Source organism: Garra rufa, unplaced genomic scaffold (genome assembly GCF_049309525.1).
Source record: "Garra rufa unplaced genomic scaffold, GarRuf1.0 hap1_unplaced_005, whole genome shotgun sequence".
NCBI classification, from domain to species: Eukaryota; Metazoa; Chordata; class Actinopteri; order Cypriniformes; family Cyprinidae; genus Garra; species Garra rufa.
In genome coordinates, this window is record NW_027394280.1 from 873,592 (window position 1) to 901,275 (window position 27,684).

The following is a 27,684-nucleotide window of genomic DNA, read 5'->3' on the forward strand; positions in this document are numbered from 1 at the left end:
TAGGCTTTTTTCCTCCTTGTTAGGCTGCTCCTGTCTTTGAGCTTCACTCTAGAGCAGGAGAACGAACTCCGGTCCTGGAGAGCCACCGTTCTGCAACCGTCCGTGACTGCCCTTATGGTTTAGTTGGCAGTGTCTCCTAACCTTAACTCAATTTATATCATGTTATGTCAAGCTCTGGGGGCTGTTTCAAAAAGACTCTTAAGAAAAGCTGGGATTAAAGTCCAAAACCTGACTTGAGATAAAATAACAAATCAATCTGGGTTAAAGTGGTTCCCTAAATGACCATTTAAGATCATACAATCTCACTAATGTGATCCTGGTTCAGTGAGTGAAGGCAATTTGATGTGCACGCTTGTTTTTAAGCAGTCCTTAATGTCGGTTTAATACATATTGTTTAATACATTTGAGATGTTGTGTTTTCCTCAGGGCATATTCTTCATCTGTAAATGTTAGAAAGTCATGCAAACATATGAAGTTTACTGTCAGGAGTAGTGATGCTCCGATTGATCGGCCACCGATCATGATCAGCAGATATTGGCTAAAAATAGCTTGATCGGTGAACCCCAAAAGCGCTGATCAAAAAAGCCGATCATTTGACGTAAATTACTCGCGCGACTTTTTCACGCGTGCATGCACGCCGCACAGCTAAACAACAGTAGAGCGGAGCTTACCAGTGGCAACATGAGTACCAAATTCCTTATTCGTTTTGTAAGGGTAGTCTTATTATTGGGCATGTGACTAAGTTGTGCGTGTACAGAACGTGACTGTAGTTTTGGCAGAGAAGTTTAAGTTTACTTTCGGTTTCATTCTCTGCCATCTTCAGTGAGTGGTAATTGTGCGTGCTTGAATGTAAATGAATGTATCTTTCTATACCCGTCATATTGCAATAATGTTACCGCTGTATGTCTGATTGTTGTCATCAGTTAATGTTGTAGTTCAGTTCATACAGAATAGAAACGGTGCGCGTGTAATTCACCTGCGTATGTTTAGCGCCATTTTATCGTATCGTAATTCTAATGAACACATATAGATGTTACTGAGGTGAATGTTTGTTTCCTATATACAGACGGATTCGGATATATCGTGTTTAATTCAGCCTAAACCACATTTTACTACCTTTATCCTAATGACTGTGCAATGCTGGATAATATAATCCTTGCATCATCTTAAAAAGCAGCTACAAATAACAAGCAAAGAACATTTACATTATCAAAAAACTTCATCATTAACTAGTGTAGCCTAGTCTAGTGCGAGGAGCACTTTAAAAAACACTCCAGTTATAATCAGTTTATCTATCTACACTGTATGCTGAATAAAATCTCTTGCATGTGTCCACTCTATGCATGTGTTTATACCACGGCAAGTTTCTGAAGCATCCTAGAACCGACTCTCTTCACTGCATCGCTAAAGTTAGATGCCTTTTTGAGCAGAAAAGACTCCCTTTTGAGTCTTGCTATCGTCAAAGCCATCAGCAACTGGCGATATCTCTAACTATCATCGATGCACTGTACTATCGTCTACAACCCTAACTTGGTGTTTCTTCAAGATCTTGACTGTAGCCTATTTCTACAGTTATTTTTTCCCAATATAGTTAATTTAGAGTTAGTTTCATTTCTACAAATGGTGCAATCTCTGCTAGATTATAGATATAAAGATTCCCGTTCCCCTGCTATTCTGTGATCTGCAGTGATCGGCAGATCATGATCTTGGTGATCGGTAATCGGCCCCAAAAATGCTGATCGGAGCATCTCTAGTCAGGAGAGGACAAAGTTTACACAAGTAAACGAGTGCTGCTGCACGCTAAACAGACTGAGCACAATATAATATTAGCTCAATAATTCTGGGAAAAGTAGACATTTTGCTAAAATATTTGTTGGCGGACATTAAATGTGACACATGTACAATTATAATCCTTAATGTAAGTGTATTTTTATAATAGCAGTAAATGAAAACAAAAAAGTAAGCTGACTAATAATTACTAGCTCAAATGAGTAAATGTATTTCCAGTTAAAATGTAGGCTGTTTTCATTTTTAATTTAGTGCCTTAAAAATTTGTAATATTTTAATATCATTATCATTGCAGTTTTTTACAGACGCTAGGACACATTTCTCAATACTTAGGTCACTTTTGCAAAACTCTTCACACAGTGATCACAACAGAAGTCTATGTGGGCTAAACTGAGGATCAATTATCATTGTTTTGGCACAAAATGCATTCAATGACTACATCTCTCAAATTTCATTAATTCTTTTCTCACTCAGACACAACTGCCAAAACTCTTTGTACGTACAGGACATTTTGCACATGCTTATATACTTTTTTTTCCAAACTGTTAAACTTATGTTCAAAACAATAACATCATGCAAAACTGAATAAGACAGCAAAATTCAACAGCAATCTTTTATTGAAACATATTTCAGATCTAAAAATGCGAGTAGATTAGCATTACTATTGTATCTGTATCAGTGGATTGTAAGGATTTAATTAGCTCAAATTTATAATGATTCAAATAAGGAATCGAATCGAAAGATTCGAAACTTGATTAAATTGATTCAGAATTAATAGATTACACTTCTTAACCATTCGTCCAGCAAAGTGGTCAATTCAGCATAATGTATTAACTCAAAAGGTTTATATTATGTTCCTGGCCAAGATCACAAATAAACCAAAATATTACGTTAGGAAATTTTAAAGCTGAGGTAGCTTGATCTAAACACAGATAGAACTTTTGTGAACATAAAGTCAAGACACTTCTTTTAATGAAACAATGATTTATTGAACTACTCTAAGACACAACGCTAATCTACTAAACACAAATAACACACACACACACACACACACACACACACACACACACACACACACACACACACACACACACACACACACACACACACACACACACACATTCACACTCACACTCATACAGTTCCGGGGATGAGAAATTACTGAGTTGAAGAGAACCCCAAATGTTCTAGTATCTTAACTAGTTCTTAGATCGCAACCTTAGAAAATCACAAAAGCAGAGACTTAGCTTTTAACTACTTAGGGAGTATTTTGCACCAGTTTCAGCGAAGTAAAGAGAGATCTTGTTACTTGCATTAGTGCCGGGAACGGGGGTTCCGGGGGCTCGTCTGAGCGAAAGTTCTGGTTGGTTGCTGGTCGATGAAGTCTTTGGGAGATCCTTCGAAGTTGAGGATTGGGTTGCTGGAGCCGATCTTTCGGTTGCCTGGTTACGCAGGTTGATGCGTTCGGAGCTCTTCTGTATCAGAGTTGCGAGACTTTGAAGAGTTTGGCAGTCACGAAATTTTAGTTTGTTCTGTAGAGTTTTGATGGCACCGTCGCGTGCTTGGTCGAGTGGTCGAGCACAGATGGAAAAGCACTCTAACCACAAGAGGCGAAAGGCGTGAGGCGAGAGCTGGGAGCTCTGAGTTCGCTGAGTTCTTGCTGAGTTCGCCTCGTTCTGTTAGGAACATGAAGTTTTAAACGGGCCGCTAGGGCATTGCTGAAGGGGCGGGTCACGCCACCCCCTTTCCGTCCTGTAATTCCTTCTGGTACGTAACTTATTAGGATATGGATTTCTCTGCAACTTTTGTTATTAACTTCAATAAACTATTTCAATGCATAAAGTCAAAACAAAATATAATTTTCTCGTTCATTCAGACAAACTGCAATTGCCAAGATCATTCATCCCATATCAAACAATAGTATATCGCTTGCATGCTAATACATTTGACAACTTCCTTTCCTAAAGGCATATAATGCATAGATTAAACTCCAATCATCACATAAAACACAGCAGGCATATAAAAGAGAACATACTGTTGCTCTAATAGCAATACTAATAAGTTGATCGTCTCTTATAGTTTGTCTTTGCAGTGTACGTATCTCTATTGAGAGACGGGGTGTTTTGGAATGTCAGAGGAGAGGGGGACAGGAAGTCCGAAAAACCATGTGAGTCACGCTGGACGCATCATGTGCCATGCCAGCTTTATTTCAGAAGACTGGAGGTTTGTTTCTTAGGTGCTCTGAGACAGAGAGCGTTTTCTTCTCTCTGGATGCGTAAGACGCAGATCTCGACAAAAGCGGTCCATACAATTAGTGTCTGGTGATCATCATGTGATGGTCATGTGTCAGCATTTTGACTGAGAAAGAGGGTCCTTTTGTTTCTTTGGAATATGGCCATTTCTGTTTTGTACGTTGCTCGACCAGGATTCCTACACATCCCCCTTTTGGCTGGCGATGTTTCTGGTGTGAACATCGGCAGGCACTGGAACAAGAGGCAGAGAGAGAGAGAACAAGGCGCACACAAGACACAAACAACATCTCCATCACTAGCTGAATTCTGGTGCAGGGATTTAGTTATTTGGCCTGGTACAGTTAGAGGCACTTGCAATAACGTAGAGCCGCATCGGTTAGAATTATTGTTAATTTGGCGGTCTTGATTGACCGGAGTATCGGGAGTTCAACGAGGCGGTGTAGACGTGTGCTCGATCAGGTGCTACGTCAGACAGTGCATGGGATCGTATTCAAAGCGGGCTATCCATTAAGGAGTCTCTTTCTCGTAGCGCATGGGCCATGGGAGTAACTAGGCGTTGCGTTTGAGCGTAACCGTTTTGGTATGACTGTGAACCGTTCGTTAAGATTTATGACGTTGCTAAATCGTAATTCAGCTTGGAGTTTGTTCACATGTCGTTTTAAGGTGGCTAGGTTTAGAATGTTAAACAGAGTGCCTACAGCCGCACCAGCCCCAGCAGGGCGCCCAATAATCGTTTGGGACGCCGGTTGTACCCGCTTAATTCAGCCTGGGTTACGATCATTTTCTGTAATTAGCGCAGCATGTGGTTCACATCTGCCTGCGCGTGGGCAAGGACTTCCCGTGTCTGACGGGTGTCGGCCCAAGAGTTTTGGGGGCTGATAGGGTGTAGTTTGTTCTGGAAAACATCATAGGGTCGAATCGGCCATACACCTTTAGAGGTAGACTTTGCGGTTAGCTATTGGTAATCCTGATTACGCAGAAAAACAGGGCGGCGAATCATAACATCTACCTGGAGATAGAAAATAACAACGGGACAGTTAGCCACGACGGTCATGGTTTGGCGGGGTCGCCTAATATGTTAACGTTTCTGGCAATGATTTGCAAATAATATGGTGTACTGAGTCAATCCCATCTTCAGGGGGCCTAGACTTAAAAGAAAAGTTAGGTAAGTTTCTGATAAGGGCAAGAAGGAAGGGACACATAGGGAAAGAGAGAGAAAGGAAAACACAAAGAGACACAATGACACTGAATGAGGTTAGACAGTAAGGACAAGTGTCACATGTGTGGAACAGCTCCTCTCTGCTGGGTGGAGGTTGGTCCTAGCAGTGCGGCAGAGGAGAATGTTTAGGTGATTTGTGTTGTGTTTAGGAAGTTAGCTGTGTGTTTACCTAGAAGGATAGAAATCATGTTAGTGTGAGGCATAGTCATGAATTGTCGGTCTGTGTCAGTGGGTTTGGTCTTCCCCCTTTTGCTGTTAGTTGGAACCCCAATGTCTCTTTATCTGCTTTTGGTGAATCCATCGAAGGACTGGCTCGCTGCGCCCTTGTCCGATTCTGTTTCGGTCAGTGACAGGCGAGAGCTTGTGGGATTCCTTTCAGTGGGGTAAGGACTTTCTCTGACAGGCGATAGGGAGTGTTCTGCCAAGGATGGCGAAACCGTAATACCACCCTTTGTTTCCGACACCGAGTTCCTTGTGCGAAGGAGGTAGCTAGCATGGGGCTTTACATCCACATGTCTCTATATTTCCTGCATCGTTTCTTTCAATTTTGAGTTATGCTCGGTGGCTTGGGTTTCTTGGTTGAAGCTGGCAACACATCAGGCATCCTTCTATGTAATCTGCCACATCTTGTTGTATGCCAGGCTACTGTGCCACCTGTTTGAATGGGTAGTAGGTGGTTTTGGCACCACAGTGCACTGCGCATGGTGCATCGTATGCATGCCTAAGCCTCATCCCCCTTTGGCTCTGAAGGACTACAAGCTTTGGCGCAGTTAGGGGCTCAGAGACATATGTGAGGGCATCAGTTAGCAGATGCAGCATGTTCTTGATGGATTGGAGGGTGCGGAGGTCTGAAGAAGTGGATTAGTCGAGTGTAGAGCTCGTAGGAGAGTAAAGTTAGAAGATGTGAGCAGAAATGGGTAGGTCTGCTGATGTGGGAGGAGGAGGGGTGTTGCATACCAGTGGTATGTTGGTGGCGGGTAAGAGCTGTAGCCATCGGGATGGGTGGGAGGGCATGAAATGTATTGAATGGTTGTGATGGGCAAGGGTCGCTGTTGAGCCGGACCACGCCCGCTTTCAGATTGCCCTGGTGATTGTCTGGGCAGTCGTGGACTTACGCTGTGGGTATCAGTTTCATTGGGCCACAGTCCGGGACGTCCTTTGCAAAAGAGTCTCTGTACTCATGTAGAATTTCTTTAAGTCCTTGGTGATCTGCTTTCTTGAGTCTGGTGTCCTTTGGTAGGCTTTGGTGTCTGTGCTTCGTTGCTTTGAAGAGATTCAGGCTGCCGGCTGAGTTTTCCTGCCCAGGGGCTAGCACTGCGACAGATACTAAAGTGTCTTGGACATTTATGGCAGTTCTGAGTTGAGGGGGACCTGAGTCCCACGCTTGCAGTGAGCAGAGGGAAGGGCCTTGTTCTTTGCTGCTTGGCGTTGAACTTGAGCTTGGCCTTGACTTTGACACTGCATTGTCACTAAGTAAATTGAAGGCAACGTCTGTGGCTTGACACTGCGACTCATTGGGGACTACTGACTGGAAGGGCAGTGGCTCACGGACTTGCGTCCACAACTTCAGGTGCTTAAAGTCTATCAAGGGTTTGAAGCGATTTAGCAGATATTTTCCTATGAGGAGCGGATAGTTGTTTAGAGGTGAGATGTAGACTGGGTGGATGAGATTCATCGGTCCCACTGTTAGGTGAATTGGGGCCACATGTTTCAGCTGTAGGCCCATGTTTGAGTATGCTTGCAGGTTCAGTTCGCACTTTTGGAGTTTGAAAGTTCCATCAGTTATCGTTCTTTGAATTTTCTCAAGGAGTTCAGTTGACATTAGAGTGATGTCGGCTCCTGTGTCTAGAAGGGCTTCCACTTTAACATGACCCTCGATGGTGATGGGAAGGTAAAACTTTCTCGTTGTACCTTTCTTGGTGAGATCGCCTAGGAGTTGAGGGGCTGGAGTTTGAGATGAGATAGGTACGAGTTCAGGACTGATTCTGAGTTCTTCAGAGGAGTGGCAGACGACCAGGACAGCACTTTCAGGTGATTGAGTTGTTATATCAGCAGGTGTTTGTTGGAAGCTTCTGTGATCTGACGTGTCATGTGTTGAGTCAGTTTCTGTCTCTTGCTCTGGATGTTTAAAGAAGCTTTCTTGTCCATCTGAAGTTATGACAGTTACAGTGTTCTTGGGGTAAGGAAAAGAGGTGCTGTTCTGTGTGGTTTGTTGGACCAGGTGGTCGTTGCCTTCTTGTCTGGCCGCTAGTCAGGCCGCAGTGGGTTTCTCTTTCTTTTCCCACTTCCTATCCTCCTTTTTGCGTTTGAAGAACTCTTGCATCATCATTTTCATCAGTTCTTGTGAATCAAAACACGGCAATGTCTCTTCTTCATGTGTAGATTCAGCTTGAGCTTGATCAGTGTGGGATCTTTGTAAGTTCTTTCGTCGATTTGTTGGACTGGTTGCATTAGATTCCCACGAGCCATTTCCTGAGCTTCCTGATGAGGTTGGCCGACTCCATGATCTCTCCCATTGATTCTCACAAGGTCTTGGGTGGTACCAGGATTTTTCCCAGTAGCGTTCAGGTGAGTGTTGTCGTCCGCGTGGTCCATCCCAGCGGTCGTTTCTTTGTGTAGGTCGGGCGCCAAAGTGAAAGTCACGTTCTCTGTTGAATGAGGATGGTCTCCATTCTCTAGGAGGTGGCTTGAAGCTTTCTTGGTGTTGGGCGCCCTCTAGGGTCATTTCTTGACATTGTGTGTTAAAATCAAGAACTGCAGTAGACTTGGTGCCCTTTTCTGATGCCATCTTTTGCTTGCCGTAGGCTTTGTGCGCCAGGTCTCGCAGCTGTTGAGACGTCATTGTTTGTGGGCATGCAAGGACGCCAAGGTGGTGGCTTACCGCAGGATGGAGATTTCTCAGAAAGAGAGTCTTAAAGTTCATGTCCTGCTCCATGTCAGGTTCATTGCGAGCTCCGAAGTATGCTTCTCTAAGCCGGCTATAGTATGCCTGGGAGGATTCATGACGACCCTGTTTTGTCTCCAGGGCGGCCACCAGTCCTTGCTCTGATTCTGGGACTGCAAATTCCTTGATGAGGGCTTGGCGGAGCGATTGGTAGTCATTCTTTGTGTGAGAAGGCTGTCGGTCCAGGAAACTCCGCACTTCAGGGCTGGATGTCGTTCGCAGCAGATAAAGTCTGTCTTTGTCAGTAACATTGGGTCTCATTTCTAAGTGAAAATCGACATCATTCAAGTAAGAGTGGACGTCTTGACCATCTGGCACACTCGGGGTGAATTTGCTGATGTTTCGGGCCAGCTTGTCAAGGTCTTTGAGGTTCATGCCATGTGATGGGTTATGGCTGGCCTTGGGGAGTTCTCGTAGCTTGGGTGTGAGGTAGGTTTCTTCAGAGGGAGCTGGCGAGGGTTTCTGAGTCGCTTCCTCCCCCTTTTGCTCACGTGACATTCCAGGAACATGGGACCCGGGCCTGCTTGGCAGAGGTGAGGGCGGGGCCCGTCGCGTCCTGGTTGGCTCAGGGCGCAGTTCATAAGCATGTATGAGTTCGTTTTTGACACTGTCCAATTCCTCTTTCATGTCGTCAAGTTGTTGAGTGAGGTAACTTATCTCAGTTCTTGCCTCGGTCAGATGCGTTTCGAGGGCTTTAATTCTGCTGTTCTTGTCTCTGAAGTCCAGCCTTGCCTTTTCCAGTAGCTGCTCTGCGTACTGTAGCTTGTCGCTGAGGTCGGCGCGGGCGGACTTTGCTTGCTCCATTTCTTGTGTGTTGTTTGCTAGAGTTTCTTGTAGTCTAGCGATCTCCTCAGTTGCTCTGGGATCCGTCTCATTGGACCCTTCCCGTCGATCTTGAGCCTCCAGCTCTAGCTGCTCGATGCGTCGCTGTGCGCGTTTCAGCTCCTGCTGGAGATAGGCGGCTTGTCTGTCGCTCCGTTTGAGGGAGGCGATGAGGGTGTGACTCAGGGAGCCAGTGATCTTTGCTAGCTCTTTGTGTCCGTAGCTCTGACCTGGATCATGTTTCATGATGCCTGTTATGTTGTTGTCCAGTTGGTCTTGTGTCTGGTGTTTGACAGCTTCGGCGGCTTTGGGTAGGAGGCTGTCCGACACGGCGCTTAGCCAGATTTCCAAGTCTTCCCAGTGACCAACGGGGTCTGTTGGGCGAGGCATGTTTTGATGCCGTGAGGAAAGACCAGACCACTGACTGACACAGACCTGTAGAAAGAAGAACAAACAAACAAAACAAACAAACAAAACCAAAACAGTGGTGTAAGTGCGGGGGTGTCGGGTGTAAGTGGGTTTTGGGTGTGTTGTGTTGAGGTGAGCGTGGTTCTCCTCACAGGTGGTTCACTGGTGTGCACGCCTCCAGCTAGCGTCGCTATGGAGGAGGCGAGGGGGTACCCACGGGTGTTGTAGCTAGAATAGAGAGAGGAAAGAGGAACGAACACCCACAGCAAAGAACGGCGTAGTCGTCGGCTGCTTCCCCCTTTTTCTAAAGAGAAGAGAGAAAAGAGACAACAACAAAAGGAACACTTTGGGAAGAAGGTAGAAAGAGAGAGATTGGGAGAGAGAGGGAAAGTGAAATACACCTTTCTGGCCCCAGAATGAGTACAGTCAAGTTTTTTTTTTTTTAACTTGATGTATGCTTCTAGATACGGTGCTCAGAAACGGGAATTTCAACACGCCAGGACTATGATTGTTATTATAATCTCCTCCTGGGTATGGGAACATACAATAACAATGACAGTATTGGCTTTGCGACTGGTAGGATTGACACTGTACACCAATCAGAGCGTTTCTGGAAACGGGTTCACGACTGGCGCCTATCAGTCCTCGCTGGACTCGTTGGGACCTTGGCTGTAGGGTTCCACGATGAGAGGGGAAAGTGAGAGTTAGGCACAAGTTTAATTGGCGTTTTCAAGTTGTATGAACATTGATTAAATGTCTTTTAAACAACCAAAATTCTCTGCTTTTATGATTCTCACAGGCACAATCGAGGAAATAGCAGCAGTAGTCAAATCAAGAGGAGGACAGCTAGGTGAAAGAGAGAGAGTGAGGAGAGAGACAGCCAATTGGAAATGAGGTTTCGCTCCCAAGTCAGGGAATATGACAAGACTTGATTATTACAATTACAATTAAAGCCTTGGTTTGCAAATTAAAATTGATGTTTCAATTCAGTAATGATTGTGGGAGAACTAAAACTAACGCTTTGTTAAAGTTTTAGTCAGCAGTTGTAATCAAATGAATCAACACAAACCATTGAGGTATGGGAAAAGGAACAACTATTGATTGTAAAAAGGAGTCGTTTTCAAATCAATAATGATTGTTCCTGGTTATAATTTAGAAGTTTTCATTAAAAATTGGTCAAGGAAATGATCATTTCTCTATTCATCATTGCCGTCTGAAAAGGGGAAATGTGATTATGATTAAACTTAAAATTAAAATGTTCAATTAAAATCAAAAATTTTAATTGGAATCAGAAGTTTAAATTAGAGATTAAAATTTCCAAATAAAAAAATGTTTAACATAAATGATCACCTTGGCAATGAAAGTTGGTGACCAAATTAAAATGATGCCTCCTTAAAATTGACTACAAATAATCAATGTTAAATCAATCACAGAAATTGCGGTGTGGCAAGGAGATGTGATTATTTATTAAGATTGATCAAAGTATTCAAATTAATCAGCTTAAAAATAGTATTTGATTATAAAGCTTGTAACAGTTTAATCTGGCAATGCAAACAGTCAAAAAGGAGAGAGCCTTAAATCGAAACAATAAAATGTTTTAATTTGAGATTTATGATAGGGCTTTAATGGTTTGTTACAATCGCATCAAAAAGAGATTTAAGTTTAAAATTGTCAATATTCCTGTCACATGGGAGGAGGGAAGAAATACAAGGAATAGTGTACAGAGATATGAAGTAAAGAAGTTTGCAGAATGAGCGTTAAAGTTCAAAGCTTGTGATTGAGTCACCCAAACAACGTTACACACACTGAGTTCAAACACAATGGATCACCCTAACCGATTGCGTGCTAACTGCTATTTTTCAAGGCTAATGGTTTTACATAGGCTTCAATGCACACGCGTTAGCTTTAGCTAGGTTAGCTATACCACTTGTTGTTTACAATATGAGCAGGCGCCTGCACAACGAAACTCTGCCCCGGAAAAGGTATGTTAGGATTTCCGGGTCACAGCGTTTCTATGGCAACCACCAGCGTGTGGTTCAGCAGTCTTAAATACAATGCATGAAATGACAGGACATTTCGGAATTGCAAAGCAAATAAGCACTATTTAGATTATTGTCTCATCTCGTTAGAGTGAGGCACATTTATCCACAGCTTTACTGCGATTAATACAACATATTTCACAGGTCTCGGCGGACCTTAATTCTGTGCTTGTCTGTTTAAACAACACCACAGCACATATGGACTCAGCCACACAATTTTAAGATCTCAAAATTTCTCCCATAAAGCAACGTGTGGGTGCTCGCGCTGAGCGCCACGTCTTAACTTCACTAACGTTAGTTTTAAGTGAATATTTGGTAAAAGAGCATTAGGTCGCGAGCCTAAAGATCTTAAACCGGGAGTCAGCTTAAGTTTTCACTCTGGAACACGCAGTGTAAAACACTAGCTGCAAGGCCTTTTGACAGAGAGGAAAAACAAGGAACACGCTTATTTTCCACCTTTTCTTTGTCTCAATTTCTAAAACTTTACTGCAGTTTAAATTCTTTACACAACAACTCAAAGTTATGTTTTCATTCATTCCAGACTGGCAGCCACAATAAAGCATACAGTAACGTTACACAATAAACTGTTTCTCTGTCTTTTGTCTATTTCTTCCGGATAAAATAGAACAAAATACACATACAGAATGACTTGTTTTATGTTCAAATAGTTAGATGTGTTTGCCTTATAATTCTCCACCATCTGTAAGGATTAATTAGCTCAAATTTATAATGATTCAAATAAGGAATCGAATCGAAAGATTCGAAACTTGATTAAATTGATTCAGAATTAATAGATTACACTTCTTAACCATTCGTCCAGCAAAGTGGTCAATTCAGCATAATGTATTAACTCAAAAGGTTTATATTATGTTCCTGGCCAAGATCACAAATAAACCAAAATATTACGTTAGGAAATTTTAAAGCTGAGGTAGCTTGATCTAAACACAGATAGAACTTTTGTGAACATAAAGTCAAGACACTTCTTTTAATGAAACAATGATTTATTGAACTACTCTAAGACACAACGCTAATCTACTAAACACAAATAAACACACACACACACACACACACACACACACACACACACACACATTCACACTCACACTCATACAGTTCCGGGGATGAGAAATTACTGAGTTGAAGAGAACCCCAAATGTTCTAGTATCTTAACTAGTTCTTAGATCGCAACCTTAGAAAATCACAAAAGCAGAGACTTAGCTTTTAACTACTTAGGGAGTATTTTGCACCAGTTTCAGCGAAGTAAAGAGAGATCTTGTTACTTGCATTAGTGCCGGGAACGGGGGTTCCGGGGGCTCGTCTGAGCGAAAGTTCTGGTTGGTTGCTGGTCGATGAAGTCTTTGGGAGATCCTTCGAAGTTGAGGATTGGGTTGCTGGAGCCGATCTTTCGGTTGCCTGGTTACGCAGGTTGATGCGTTCGGAGCTCTTCTGTATCAGAGTTGCGAGACTTTGAAGAGTTTGGCAGTCACGAAATTTTAGTTTGTTCTGTAGAGTTTTGATGGCACCGTCGCGTGCTTGGTCGAGTGGTCGAGCACAGATGGAAAAGCACCGTCCTGTAATTCCTTCTGGTACGTAACTTATTAGGATATGGATTTCTCTGCAACTTTTGTTATTAACTTCAATAAACTATTTCAATGCATAAAGTCAAAACAAAATATAATTTTCTCGTTCATTCAGACAAACTGCAATTGCCAAGATCATTCATCCCATATCAAACAATAGTATATCGCTTGCATGCTAATACATTTGACAACTTCCTTTCCTAAAGGCATATAATGCATAGATTAAACTCCAATCATCACATAAAACACGGCAGGCATATAAAAGAGAACATACTGTTGCTCTAATAGCAATACTAATAAGTTGATCGTCTCTTATAGTTTGTCTTTGCAGTGTACGTATCTCTATTGAGAGATGGGGTGTTTTGGAATGTCAGAGGAGAGGGGGACAGGAAGTCCGAAAAACCATGTGAGTCACGCTGGACGCATCATGTGCCATGCCAGCTTTATTTCAGAAGACTGGAGGTTTGTTTCTTAGGTGCTCTGAGACAGAGAGCGTTTTCTTCTCTCTGGATGCGTAAGACGCAGATCTCGACAAAAGCGGTCCATACAATTAGTGTCTGGTGATCATCATGTGATGGTCATGTGTCAGCATTTTGACTGAGAAAGAGGGTCCTTTTGTTTCTTTGGAATATGGCCATTTCTGTTTTGTACGTTGCTCGACCAGGATTCCTACAGGATGGTGTGTATACAAATTCTTGTATTTTGGAATTACTTAATAAAAATAAATAAACAGCATAAAAATACTGACGAATTCTGCATCATGTCTGATTCATTCCAGCAACATATATTGCAGTTATAAACAGCGATGTGTCCTTGTTTTACACAAGAAAACACTGTGTAATGCTACATGTTGTTAGTGATTTTTAGGATTTGTTTTGTGGGTGACAAAGTGTGTTTGTCGGCTGTCAACCTTTGCTGGTGTTCTGGAAGAATGAGTTTATCTGAGACCTGAATAAAGTGTTTTGGTAGTTGTAGTGCATTTTGAATGTGAAATGAACTGCTTTGCCAAGCTGAAAGTCGGTTAGGAGAATTGTGTGAAGAGTTTTGCAAAAGTGACCTAAGTATTGAGAAATGTGTCCTAGCGTCTGTAAAAAAAAACTGTAACATCATTAAATCTTGGGCACAAAACATTAAATACAGTTGTCTGTAGTCAATGGTTTTTATTCATTTTATTTATTATTTGAGTTGCATTTTCTATCTACTTTTATGTTTAAAGTGATAATAAAGTTAAATAATTGTGTGGGAGAGAGTCAGTGGTAAGAAATATCAATGCATTCCAGTTGGTCAGAGTTAGAGGACTCAGATTAGACACATTAACCTTTCTTGAACCAGGTTAGTTTAACTGCATGAGTTGCCCAGTGCTCCAGGTTCGCGCGCGGGTGTGTGCGCACACTTGGATGGATTTAATCCAGAGCACAAATTCACCATACTTCACATCTCACTTCACTTTCAATTGGTGTAAAAATATCCTGTTCTCTTTTAAAGGATATGTTATGTGTGTTTTAGTGTTGGGCGATATGCTCAATTTTCATATCGTCCTATCGTCAGCCTTTGAGATCGCCGATACACAATACTATCGTGGTAATTTATTTAATAATATGTAAATGTGTCAATATGTAATAAATTCCTTATTCGTTTTGTTAGGGTAGTGCATGTGATTTGTGACACAGTTGTGCGTGTACAGAGCGCTGACTGTAGTTCTGTCGTAGAGGTTACTTTCGGTTTCATTCTCTGCTATCTTCAGGGAGCAGTAAATGTGCGTGCATGAATGTAAATGAATGTATCTTTCTATACCCGTCATATTGCGATAATGTTACCACTGTATGTCTGATCTTTGTCATCAGTTCATGCTGTAGTTCAGTTCATATAGAATGTGGAGAAGCGATGCGCGTGCAATTCACGTGCACATGTTTAGCGCCTTTTTATCGCATCGTAATTCTAGTTAACGCATATAGATGTTACTGAGGTGAATGTTTCTACTATATACAGACGGATACTCATATCGTATTTAATTCATCCTAAACCACATTTTAGTACCTCTGTTATCCTAATGACTATCTAACCTTAGATCTACACTATGTACACTTCATGATTACCCATTTAAAAGGCACACATCTGTGGTGCGACGCGGCTACTCTATGCTTGTGTGTAGTTTCTGAGGCATCCTAGAACTGGCTCTCCGCGCTGCATCCCTAAAGTTAGGTGCCTCTTGACGCATAATTATAATAATCATCTTACTATCGTCAAAGGCATCAGCAACTGGCGATATCTCTGACTATCGTCGATACACGATACAATCGTCTATCGGCACAACCCTAGTGTGTTTTTTTACAGTACGTTTTTGGGCATTTTCCATTTAAAAGGTCATTGTAACAGACCAGTGGTTCCCAACCACGTTCTTTGAGGCCCCAACACTGCATATTTTGCATCTCTCCTTTGTCTGACCATTTGTCACCCATTTTAGGTCTTGGTGCAGGGCTGCCCAACCCTGTTCCTAAAGATTTACCATCCTTCAAAGTTTAGCTCTGACCCAGATCAAACACACCTGAACCAGTTAATTAATCACTTAATTGGAGAAACATGTAAAACATGCAGTGTTTAGGGGCCTCCAGGAACGTGGTTGGGACTCGTTGTAACAGCTAATTTTTATGATTGGCTAACATCATTTCCCCTTAATAAAACCTCAGAAAGAATTATTGTGTGATGAATTGTTCATCTGATGGTGGAGTGGGGAGTTTGTCCATTTTCCTTGCCTTTCTTATATCGTAAAAATGGTACATCATAATTGAGATCAGTCTTTATCTTCGTTTCCTAAACTATTATTAGATTGAATAAATTGTATAGCAGCCAGCTTAAACTCTATAGGACAGCGGTCCCCAACCACCGGGCCACGGCCCGGTAACCGGGCCGTAGCCTACAACATGAGTTTAAAAAAAGAAAATGCATGCAAACTAAATAAACTCAATTTAATTCGCAATAATGTCACGTTTTTACATGCCATAAGCATATATGCAGTTGTTTGATTGCACGCATGTTTGCATTTTGCAAGGTCTTTTTTTTCCCCTTACGTCTGTCTGTCTGTCCCGCCTTTACACTTTACATATTGGCTTCAGCGCTGCGCAGGGCTTATTTGATTTGCCGTATTGCGCCGCATCCAGTCTAGACAGCATAAGGTTCTAATGTCATTTGTCCGGTATAGACACGGTGTTAGACTTCAAGTAGCCTACTTTGATTTTGGCTATTGAAGTATTCCGTAGGCTTGATTGGTCCTGGTGTAAATGCAAGCACTGTCCATAGACGAATTGATGATATATCAGAGGATATTGAGGCACAGTTGTTAGAGAGGGTGAATGGGTCACCATGGTACGCTATCCAAGTTGATGAGTCAACTGATGTTGAAAATAAGGCACTGCTGCTGGTGTTCGTCCGGTACATATTTGAGGAGGATGTTCAGGAGGATTTGTTGTGTGTGCTGTCACTTACAACGAACAACACAGCTGCAGAACTATTCCGGGCTTTGGATGGTTATGTGTCTGGAAAATTAGACTGGTCTTTTTGTATTGGCGTATGCACTGATGGGGCTGCAGCCATGACCGGACGGCTGTCCGGTTTCACTGCAAGGGTTAGAGAGGTTGCACCTGACTGCAAGCCCACACAGTGTGTCATTCACAGGGAAATGCTGGCTAGCCAAAAATTGTCGCCGGAGTTGAATGGGGTATTAAATGATGTAGTTAAAATAATCAACCACATTAAAGCACACGCACTCAACTCTCGCTTATTTGAGCAGCTCTGTGAAGAAATGGATGCAGAGCACAAACGCCTTCTCTTACACACAGAGGTCAGATGGCTGTCAAGGGGCAGGTCACTGGCCAGAGTGTTTGAGTTGCGAGAGCCGCTGCAGAGATTTCTTACAGAAAAAAAGTCACCGTTGGCTGCACATTTTAGTGATGAGGACTGGGTGTCAAAACTCGCTTACCTGTGTGACATATTCGGATTGCTAAATTACCTCAATCTGTCACTCCAGGGGAGAATGACGACTGTCTTTAAACTGGCAGATAGAGTAGCTGCATTTAAAGCCAAGCTTGATTTGTGGGGACGACGAGTGGACAGGGGTGTATTTGATATGTTCCAAACAGTAGTGGGGATTTTGGGAGAGACTTCGGCAGGGCCCTTTCTCTCGCAGCTGGTGCACGATCACCTTGTTGCGCTTTCAAATGAGTTTGAGCGTTACTTTCCATCCTCCAAAGATCCACGGCAAACGAGTGAGTGGGTCCGCAACCCATTTGTCAATATCCCGAATAGTCCTAACTTGTCAGCGCAGGAGGAAGATCAATTGATTGAAATTGCAAATGACGGTGGTTTTAAGAGTGTGTATGAGCAAACCTCTCTGGCGGGGTTTTGGATCAAAACCAAAGCAGAATATCCCGAGATAGCCGTAAAAGCGCTGAAAACGTTGCTACCATTTGCCACCACGTACCTATGCGAGTCCGGGTTTTCGGCAATGACTGCAACTAAGACAAAATTGCGCAATAGACTGGACATTTCAAACACACTGAGGGTGTCACTGTCTTCCATCAACCCAGATGGAACCTTCTTGTTGCAGGGAAACAAGCACAGGGCTCCCACTGATAATATTCGATTAGTTCCCATATTTAGTTCCCATATTTTGTTAAGCCTGTTCACACTTGAAAGATAGCTTCAAGTTGTTCAATGTTTATAGTTCGTAGTTCATATTGTTCAATTTTCACTTCTTCAAGTTCACGTTTTTCACATGTTTAAGAGTTCGTTACCTTCACTGTTCATACATAACTGGAGCTTGTTCTTTTCAAGTAATGCATGCATACAGCCATACACAACAGGGTTGGGTCGATAGACGATGCCATCGTCCATCGCCGATGGCCCGCTCGTGAAAAACACACAATTAATCACACTATATAGCCAAATGAAATGCTTTCAATTTCTGCATCTTTACTTATTTTAGCATTATTATTATTATTATTATTATTATTATTAGGAAAAAATAACAAGGAAGTTGTTAGCGACCACAATACAAATTACAGTGAACTCCAAACGAATTACATGAACTAGTTCGTTTACATGAATAAATGAGGCATACAAAAACAGCAGAAAAAACATAAATAATTTTAATCAAATTAGATTAAATAAACTACACCAAATATGCCTTTTTCATGGTTTTACCATAACGAACAGAGTTTGGAACAAAAAAAGAGAATTTTTTTTTTCCATCGAAATACGAACGTACAATACAAAGCATAGTTTACATTATAAATAACAGTTTAGTATTCAAATACATTGGGAATATGGAAACACTTGGATTTGTGCCGAATTACAGAGGTACGTGAACTCAACGCCTGCTATTTTTAGTTTCACTTTTTGTAGACCAAAACACATCCTCCAATTACATCTCCTACATAAACCCGCGCTTGCTCTGTCTCCTATAAAAGCACGCACTGTCACGTGTTAATGCCGGATCTTTAAAAATCCAGCTCAAATTAAGCACTGGTGGAAACGGTAGGGCAGGCTACAATGAATTAATTTATGACATCCCCCCCCCACCCCCCACCCTCCCGCCGCCGTCCGTGAAAAAAAAAAAAAAACGGGAATCAAACCGGTCCATGGTACATAAAAGGTTGGGGACCCCTGCTATAGGACACCAGACTATGATCAGGTTTGGACACCATGATATGAGATCTAGCATACATGCATTACAAATCTACATGACTGGTGTTACCTGCTCTGTGGCATTAAACTGGGGTTAACTTTTATTTCTTTGTTTTTCCACCTTAGGCCCAACAGCACTGAATGAAACTGAAGAGAAAGATCAGTTTGAAAATCTTCATGTTTTCATTACTGGAAAAAAATCATTTTGTTCCTTAGAGTCAGAAAATACTTCTACACAAAAAAGAGCTCAAAAGACAAGAACTAGGAGTTTTTTCACTTGCTTTCAGTGTGGAAAGAGTTTCAATGAACAAGGAGAATTTAAAGTCCACAAGAAAATTCACACCGGAGAGAGGCGTTTCATCTGCCAACAGTGTGGAAAGAGTTTCACTCGAAAAGGAACCCTTAAAGACCACATGAAAATACACACTGGAGAGATGCGTTTCATCTGTCAACAGTGTGGAAAAAGTTTCAGTGAAAATAGAAACCTTAAAGTCCACATGAGAATTCACACTGGAGAGAAGCCTTTCATCTGCCAACAGTGTGGAAAGAGTTTCATTCAAAATTCAAACCTTAAAGTCCACATGAGAATTCACACAGGAGAGAAATCTTTCATCTGCCAACAGTGTGGAAAGAGTTTCAGTCACAAAGGAAACCTTAAAGATCACATTAAAATTCACACAAGAGAGAAGCCTTTCATCTGCCAACATTGTGGAAAGAGTTTCAGTCACAAAGGAAACCTTAAAAAGCACATTAAAATTCACATTACAGAGAAGCCTTTCATCTGCCAACAGTGTGGAAAGAGTTTCAATGAACAAGGAGAATTTAAAGTCCACAAGAAAATTCACACTGGAGAGAAGCGTTTCATCTGTCAACAGTGTGGAAAGAGTTTCAGTCACAAAGGAAACCTTAAAGTCCACATGAAAGTTCACACTGGAGAGAAGCCTTTCATCTGCCAACATTGTGGAAAGAGTTTCAGTCACAAAGGAAACCTTGAAAGTCACATGAGAATTCACACAAGAGAGAAGTCTTTCATGTGCCGTTAGTGTGGAAGAAGTTTCAGTAATCCTGGAAACCTTAGAGACCACCTGAGAATTCACACTGGAGAGAAGCCTTACACATGCAGTCAATGTGGAAACAGTTTCAGTCAACAAGGAAACCTTGACAAAGATCCACAATAGAGAGAGCCTTTTTATCTGCCAACAATGTGGAAAGAGTTTCACTCTAAAAGAAAATCTTAACAGGCACATTAAAATTCACAAAAGTGAAGGCTGACAGATCCCCTCAGTGCGGAAAGAATTTCAACCAAAATGTATAAAACAGATAAGGTCCTTGATTCTGATTGGATGAGCCACATCTAAAGCTGTCGTAAATTACTCTTCAAACCGACATTCTTTGTTGCCTTTGTGTTGCTCGGAAAAAACAATGTAGGGTCTGGACCAATCAGACGCACAGTTCATTAGATCCACCAAATAATAAATTTTTCATTAGATTAACAATTGAACACACACCCCCTTCACCCAATCCACAACACTGGCTGCCATGATGTCTACAAATGGTCTTACTATGGCATCCAGGACTCCTCTGCCATAATCTTTACCACTCTAAAGTATGCAGAGAGAATTTTCCCCAACTAATACTCTAAAAAAAGGACACATACTGCCATAGGAACTGACTGCTTTCATTAATTCTTAGAAAAACCTTTCTGTGAACAAACACACATATCTTTAGATCATTGTGTGTTATTACTGTTAATTTATTTTGTATTGTGTAATGTTTTAATGCATGTGTTATAATAAATCACTATGTAGTATAACCACACAAAATGTTTGTTCTCGTTGAATTTTTTACATGAACAACCAATCCCAGTACATATGCAAATACCATGCTTACAAAAGAGTCGTAAACTTTCCCTCCAAAAGCAAAATCAATCAATCAATCAATCAAATTTTATTTATATAGCGCCTTACAACAGCCAGAAAGGTGCCCAGGGCGCTTTCCAGAATAAGATCAAGAATCACAACAGACAACAATAAATACAAGCACAAAAAGGAACATAAAGCAGCAATCGAGTCAGTGGCTACGTGTCGAAAGCTTGACTGTAAAGATGTGTCTTCAATTGTGATTTAAAAACACACAACTCAGTGTTACTGCGAAGCTGTGCCGGAAGTGCGTTCCACAGCTTAGGGCCCTGGACGGCAAATGATCGGCCTCCAAACTTTTTATAGTTGAACTTGGACGTAACTAGTGCGATGTGTTCAGAGGAGCGCAGAGTTCTTGCTGGTTGGTAGACCTTAAAGGCTGTATCAGCGATTTCTAGCCTAAAAATAAAGTGTCAAATTCAGCTGACCTTTTTTCACGATCCGCTCGCTGCCTGCCCCATAAATTGTCTGTGAAAAAACCGCGTCTCTCTGGTCAGCCTAGGGTCCGAGATATGCCAAAAAAACAATCGGCACTACCAACCTTTACACAGAAAAACAAACATTGTTCCAACCAATCAGCGTCAGGGGTTTGGTGTTGTGGACTTTCGCTCCGCCTCCCTCACATCCCTGCACCAGTAGGAAAGTCCACAACACCAAACCCCTGACGCTGATTGGTTGGAACACTGTTTGTTTATGTGTGGAAAGTTTGGTAGTGCCGATTGTTTTTTTGGCATATCTCGGACCGTAGGCTGACCACAGAGACGCGTTTTTTTCACAGACAATTTATGGGGCAGGCAACGAGCGGATCGTGATGAAAGGTCAGCTGAAATTGACACTTTGTTTTTCAGCCTAGAAATCGCTGATACAACCTTTAACCAACTCCGCGAGGTAGGCAGGGGCCAGACCATTGATGGCCTTGAACACGAACATCAAGATCTTAAACTCCACCCTGAACCGCACAGGAAGCCAGTGGAGAGAGTGAAGGACAGGGGTGATGTGAGAGCGTTTGGAGGTGTTGGAGAGGAGACGTGCTGCAGCGTTTTGCACCAATTGAAGCCGATTAAGAAGTGATTGATTAAGTCCAGTGTAGAGGGCATTACAGTAGTCAATCCGCGAGCTGATAAAGGCATGGACAGCCTTTTCAAGGTCAGCTCGGGACAAGAATGGTTTGACCTTACTGAGGAGCCTTAGCTGGTATAAACTTGCCTTTACGACTGCATTTATTTGTTTACCAAAAATCAAACCACTGTCAAAAATAACACCCAGGTTGCGCACTGTCGGTGCAAACTGAGGTGTAAGAGGACCAAAAGTGAGGGAACTGTTGGGTGAGTCCGGGGTGAACAGGATATACTCAGTCTTTCCATCATTCAAGTGAAGGAAATTCTGGGAAAGCCATTCTCTGATGTTGTGGATGCAATTATGGAGAGGGTCCAGTGCAGAACGGTTATTCAGAACCACAGGAAGGTAGATCTGAAGGTCGTCTGCATAAAAGTGAAAACGGACATTGTGACTGGAGATGAGTTGACCAAGTGGCAGCATATAGAGTGAGAACAGAATAGGACCAAGAATTGATCCTTGTGGAACACCAGATGACAGAGGGGCGGCTGAGGAGGAGAGGTCGTTAAGCATTACTGAAAAAGTCCTGTTTGTGAGGTATGAAGAAAACCATCTGAGAACCATGCCCTGCAGTCCGACAGTGTGTTGAAGTCGTGAGATGAGGACAGCATGATCCACAGTGTCAAATGCAGCGGTCAGGTCTAGTAACACCAAAACCACAGAGCTTTTACTGTCCAGTGCTCCAAGAATGTCATTAGTCACCATTGGCTCTCTAGCCTCCCAATTATCAATTACCCTGGCCTCCCACTTAACTTTATCTCCTGACTGTGACCCCCATAGGAGATAAAGGCTCAGTTCTCCAGGCTTTTCTCAGTTCTTTTAGTGCCTTGTCTCATCACCTTGACATCTTCTGGTTGATAAGTCCCAGAGCCGATGCTTCTGTGCCTGGGAGGCCTTAAACTCCTAGGAAGATGAGGAAAATCCCATGCCTTGGGGGGCCTCCGGATGTTTGGGGCCCGGGTCTCCTCCATGTCTGCTTCATGCCTTGCGGGACGGGGCTATGGTTCCCCACACACTATTAAACATTTACATGGAGGAACCTTATGAACACAAGTGCGCTCACACACTGGTGCACACACAAGCATTCACATTGGTGTAAAAACAGGTGCTCACAGACGCATTTAAAGGAAAAACAAAAAAACAAAACAAAGTGGAAGTGATGTTATCAGCACAAATAGACTGATCCACTTATTAAAAAAAAGAAAGAAAAACTCCCAATCACCACAGAGTCAGGACATCTTTGGAATTCATTGCTCCTTAAACCCAGAAAAGACTGGGTGACACTCGTTAATGATCAAGGCAATGCAAGTATCATACATTTAACTAAAAAAACATATTTGTTTAATTTGTTTAAAAAAATTAATTTGTAAACCCTGTTGTAAAATGGCACTGATGGTTTCATTCAGGTGGTTAACTGACTTTTTTCATAGCCTCATTTTTCTTGTTTCTCTAATGGCTCCATTTATCCAATCTGACTTGCCCTTCCTCCATGTATGAGTGATTGTATGTTTGTTTAGATTAGTCATGTGTTAGTCCTTTATTAATAAAACTATTGTGCACAAATGAGTCTCTGATTCTGCCTTGTAAATTAATGTCCCTTTACGATTCTGATCAAGCTACATGCTCTAATGCATTAATACTGTAAGAATATTATTTTTTTGTGGCCAAGAAAATATCATTGCTTAGAGTTACTGTGAAATTAACCTGAATGTTTGCTGGACGAACAGCTTAGTCGATGGTGATATTTAATTCTGCTACAGTTAATACTGACAGCTGATATAAATAATTGTTATCATAATTAGTCATAAATTAATTATTTATATACATTTCCCTCTTGAGCTAATTCACAACAACTATTTGTGAGGAACTACAGTTAAAGTCAACAGTTTACATTTCCTTTTCAGAATCTGCAAAATACTCCCTTGTGAAAAAACCCCATAAAGGATTCTAATTAGAATTTCTATCATATTTTGGAAGCATTCCTTGAATTCCATTAGGAATTGTCTAATAGGACAAGACATACATTTCCTGTAGGATCATTTCTACATGATTTAATGGGATTCAATTTTATCTTGAATCTCTTAAAAAGTACTACTTTTTCATTGTATCTATTACTAACAAATAGTTTTTGCAGTTTACTTAAACTCACCTTGATGTACTTTCAGTTGCATAACCTACATTAATGCACAGCATTAGTGCAAAGATTTCTAAGGAACTGATAAGATTGATGAAACACAAGACATTTCAAAAGTATTTTAACTCTTTCCCTGGCAGCATTTTTTTTAAAGTTGCCAGAAACTGCCAGCATTTTCGACAGTACCGTGTTTTAGAATCACACAATATGTAGGATTTTATTTCATATTTGCTGGGTTTTTGAGCATTGTACACCCTGAAAGTGAGGTGCCCACGCCACAGAAGCATCCTCTCATCAATGCATATTGATGCATTTTTGCAAAGTTTTGCATCAGTGTTATGCTGATACGGTTCATGGAATTTGGACAAGAGGTGATTTAAAAAGGGCAAGACTTTTGTAGAGCCCGTCAGTGTCACTGGCTGGCCTTGCTGTATTATCATTGAAGTGAAGAAATAGTTTGCTGGCAGTTCATTTCATGAGGTTCAGGATCTTCAGCTAGATGGCTCACAGCGGACCCTGTCTGGTCAGCAGCAGGACCAAGTTGATGTGCTTCACTAGTCTGACCTGTGTTGTACCTGTAAATAATTATATGAATTATATGTGTATTGATCACCCCTATACAACAACACTGACACACCTGACAACTGGACAATGTTTTTGTAATGTATTTACTGATTCAGGAATGTCATAGGAAATTTTCAACATTGAAGACATGTCAGAACTGCCTAGAAGCTTTGTTATTTACTCCGAAATTGCTAATACTTTTTAGAATTTAATACATTGATGTAAAAACTTTTAGTGGCTAAGTTTGACTGTAATGCAGTGATGTCTGTTGTTGCTTTGGTAGTGGTCACATCCACTGCTGCTCTGAGCTCTGGATCGGCTGCTGTCCGTGGTGCTGAAGCTCCACAGCTTCACAAATCAAGAATTAAGCCAGACCTGCAGCCTCCTTGACAGGGATAGGAATGTAGATTTTCTTAGCCTGATCACTGTCTGGTGATTTTTTCTGTTTTGCAGAGATATTTACTATTTTTGTTTCTGGGTTTTTATGCAGCAAAGTCACAAGTCAAAAGTCAACAACAAGACACTAACATTCTGTGTTTTTTTTTTTTTTTTTTTGCACATTGTCAGACACAGTAAGAATGGTACATACAAGGCAGAGGAAGTCAAGAGCAAAGAAGAATTACCAAAGTGTTAAGCCAAACATAAAAAATAAATAAAGATCAAGATCAAAACTTGTTGGTTATCCCAAATCCAGCTAATCATATACAATCTTAATTAGATTAGCAAGAGATTAATAAAAATTAACAACAAAATGTATAATTTTGTGTGAGACAGATACAATTATACAGATAATAATACATAATCCACAAACTGGCAAACACTGATTGATTACATACCTTGTGGGTAGATGGAAACTGATGCAGAGAAAAAAACACAGAGAAGATAACACAAGGACAGCTGTGAAGACTAAAGATAGGGACAATGAGAGACAGGTAGTTTATAGATAAATGTAAGGCTAACATATTCATATTTAAAATTTTTCCCCTATTTTGATATGTTTGCTCCAGCAAGTTTTAGTCCCCATTATAACTATTAAACACACACTAAAATCTAAACATTTTAGTAACAGCACTAAAATCATGATCAGTTTATAAAAAGTTTCAACACAAGGGTCGTTTAGCTTCAGTTCTGTGAGTTTATAATTATGAGTCATAATTTTAAGGAAATGCATGCTCTTTATTATTTTATTTGCTTATGTGTTTGCTTTTTAACAAATACATCAACTATATATGTTTATAGCAGTTGTAAACAGGGATTAATTCAACTATTTCAACTATCTGAAGGGTGGGTTTCCTATAAACCATTACTGTTCATTTGACTGGAGAGAATACAAGCTTACACCTCTTTTGTCAATGACTGTGTCACACCCCCACCAAACACAACACAATACACCACACCACGCCAGAGACTTAATAGTTACTTGAGTAAGAGTAAAAAAGCATCCAATGGAAAAAGTACACAAGTTGCTAGTTACTAGTTACTTCTGATCTGAATGATATGAAGTGAAAACCCTGAATTTCAAACTGTTTGAAAAACCTCCACACAGAGGCATAAGCCCAAGGCGTAAGCAAACTAAGCGGCTGCTTGGGGCCCCCAAGAGTACATGAAATTACATCGTTTTTTATTTTAATTTTTAATTTATATTTCAATGGATATTATACTGGTAATGAAAACCATTATTCAATAAAAAACAAAAACAAAGCAATATTATTCTAACACGCTGCTGCAGGATGCATGCATGGTTGGAGTGTGACAGCCATACGATGCCTGACTGAGGTAACTTAAAGGTGCAGTGTGTAGATTTTTTTGCGGCATCTAGCGGTGAGGTTGAATTGCAACCAACGACTCCGTCCACCGCTCAATCCTCCCTTTACTGAATCTACAGTGGCCAACACAGGTTTAAGATGTCGTCGTTTTAGACAGCAAAGAATAATGAAGTTTATTTTAAAACGTAAATTAGGGAATTAGATTTACTTGATAATTCAATAAAACGTTGTTATTGTGTAGATTACTTTACTTGTTTATCATTGTGTCAGTGTTTTTTCTCTAGATCAACAGTGCTGAAAACGCGATCTGTAGAGCAGTTTGTCCATTTAGGGCTACTGTAGAAACATAACGGCGCTTCCATGTGAGGAGACCAACGGTGTGTGTAGATATAAACTGATAATTCTAAGTTAATAAAAACATAATGGCTCATCATGTAAGGTCTTTATTCACCCCGAAAACATAGTTATGTATATTATATTGCATTTAACACACACAATTACAGCCTATATGAATAAACACAAATGTAAACAAATAATATGTATTTATTGAAATTCATAATATTAAAGTAAGGCAAAGATAATAAATATGATATTTCATAATGTTCAAATGAGTTCAAATGTATTACATGTGACTTCACAGAAACACGAACATCTATATACGGTATAGTCCTGATGCGGCCCCCTTTAAGAAATCCGAATGTAGCGCGCCTGCAACTGCAGCGTGCATCATTTGAAAATAACGGTGGAAGCGGAAAAGTAGCGAGTGATTAACGGTGTTTAACTTGTTCAAATTTGATTTCAAAGACACCAAAAATGATGAAATAATAACATTTATCTGGTCTGTCTCCTAAACCAACAATTGGGTGATATTGGTGAGTTGTTGAACTCGCGTTTGATTGTATCTGCTGATTAGCACAGCTAATGTAGACTATCCATGTTCCGTGCACAAACGATGTTCCGTACAGATTACCTTTTACTGCCGATCGCTGAATAAATACTTCCGGGTCATACATAAACTATATATCTGTGTCATCTTCATTTCTCCCTCTTTCACCCCCGATCACGACAGAGACACTCCCACCATTTTTTTCAGAGAGATTTCGGGAAGTTTGTTAGGTCCGCCCACTGCGCTTGAAAATGGATGGCGGTCTAGCTAAACGTGAAACTGGCACTTGGGAGGGGAGACAACTAGAGCAGCAAAAATGTGCATTTCCGTTAAATTTATGGATCTCACCGTATTACAGTCTTTATAAAATGAATTTTAAGTTATCACAAATTGTTAATGCTTTGAAATGGGGATATTTAAACGTCAAATGTGGGCGATGACCACAACTCTCCGTCTGAGACAGTCAGCAGACGCGGTTTGCCAGTTAGCATTCATGTTAATTTAAAAAGAAAAAAGTTGGCATTAATTTAATGTTACATGAATTTAATGTTTTAACATTTTAAAT

At 41.1% G+C, this 27,684-nt stretch overlaps 1 pseudogene; it reads left to right on the forward strand.

The window, feature by feature from the left end:
- The window catches only part of LOC141312750 (uncharacterized), a 40,744-nt pseudogene that overhangs the window by 5,920 nt on the left and 7,140 nt on the right, over window positions 1–27,684 (forward strand).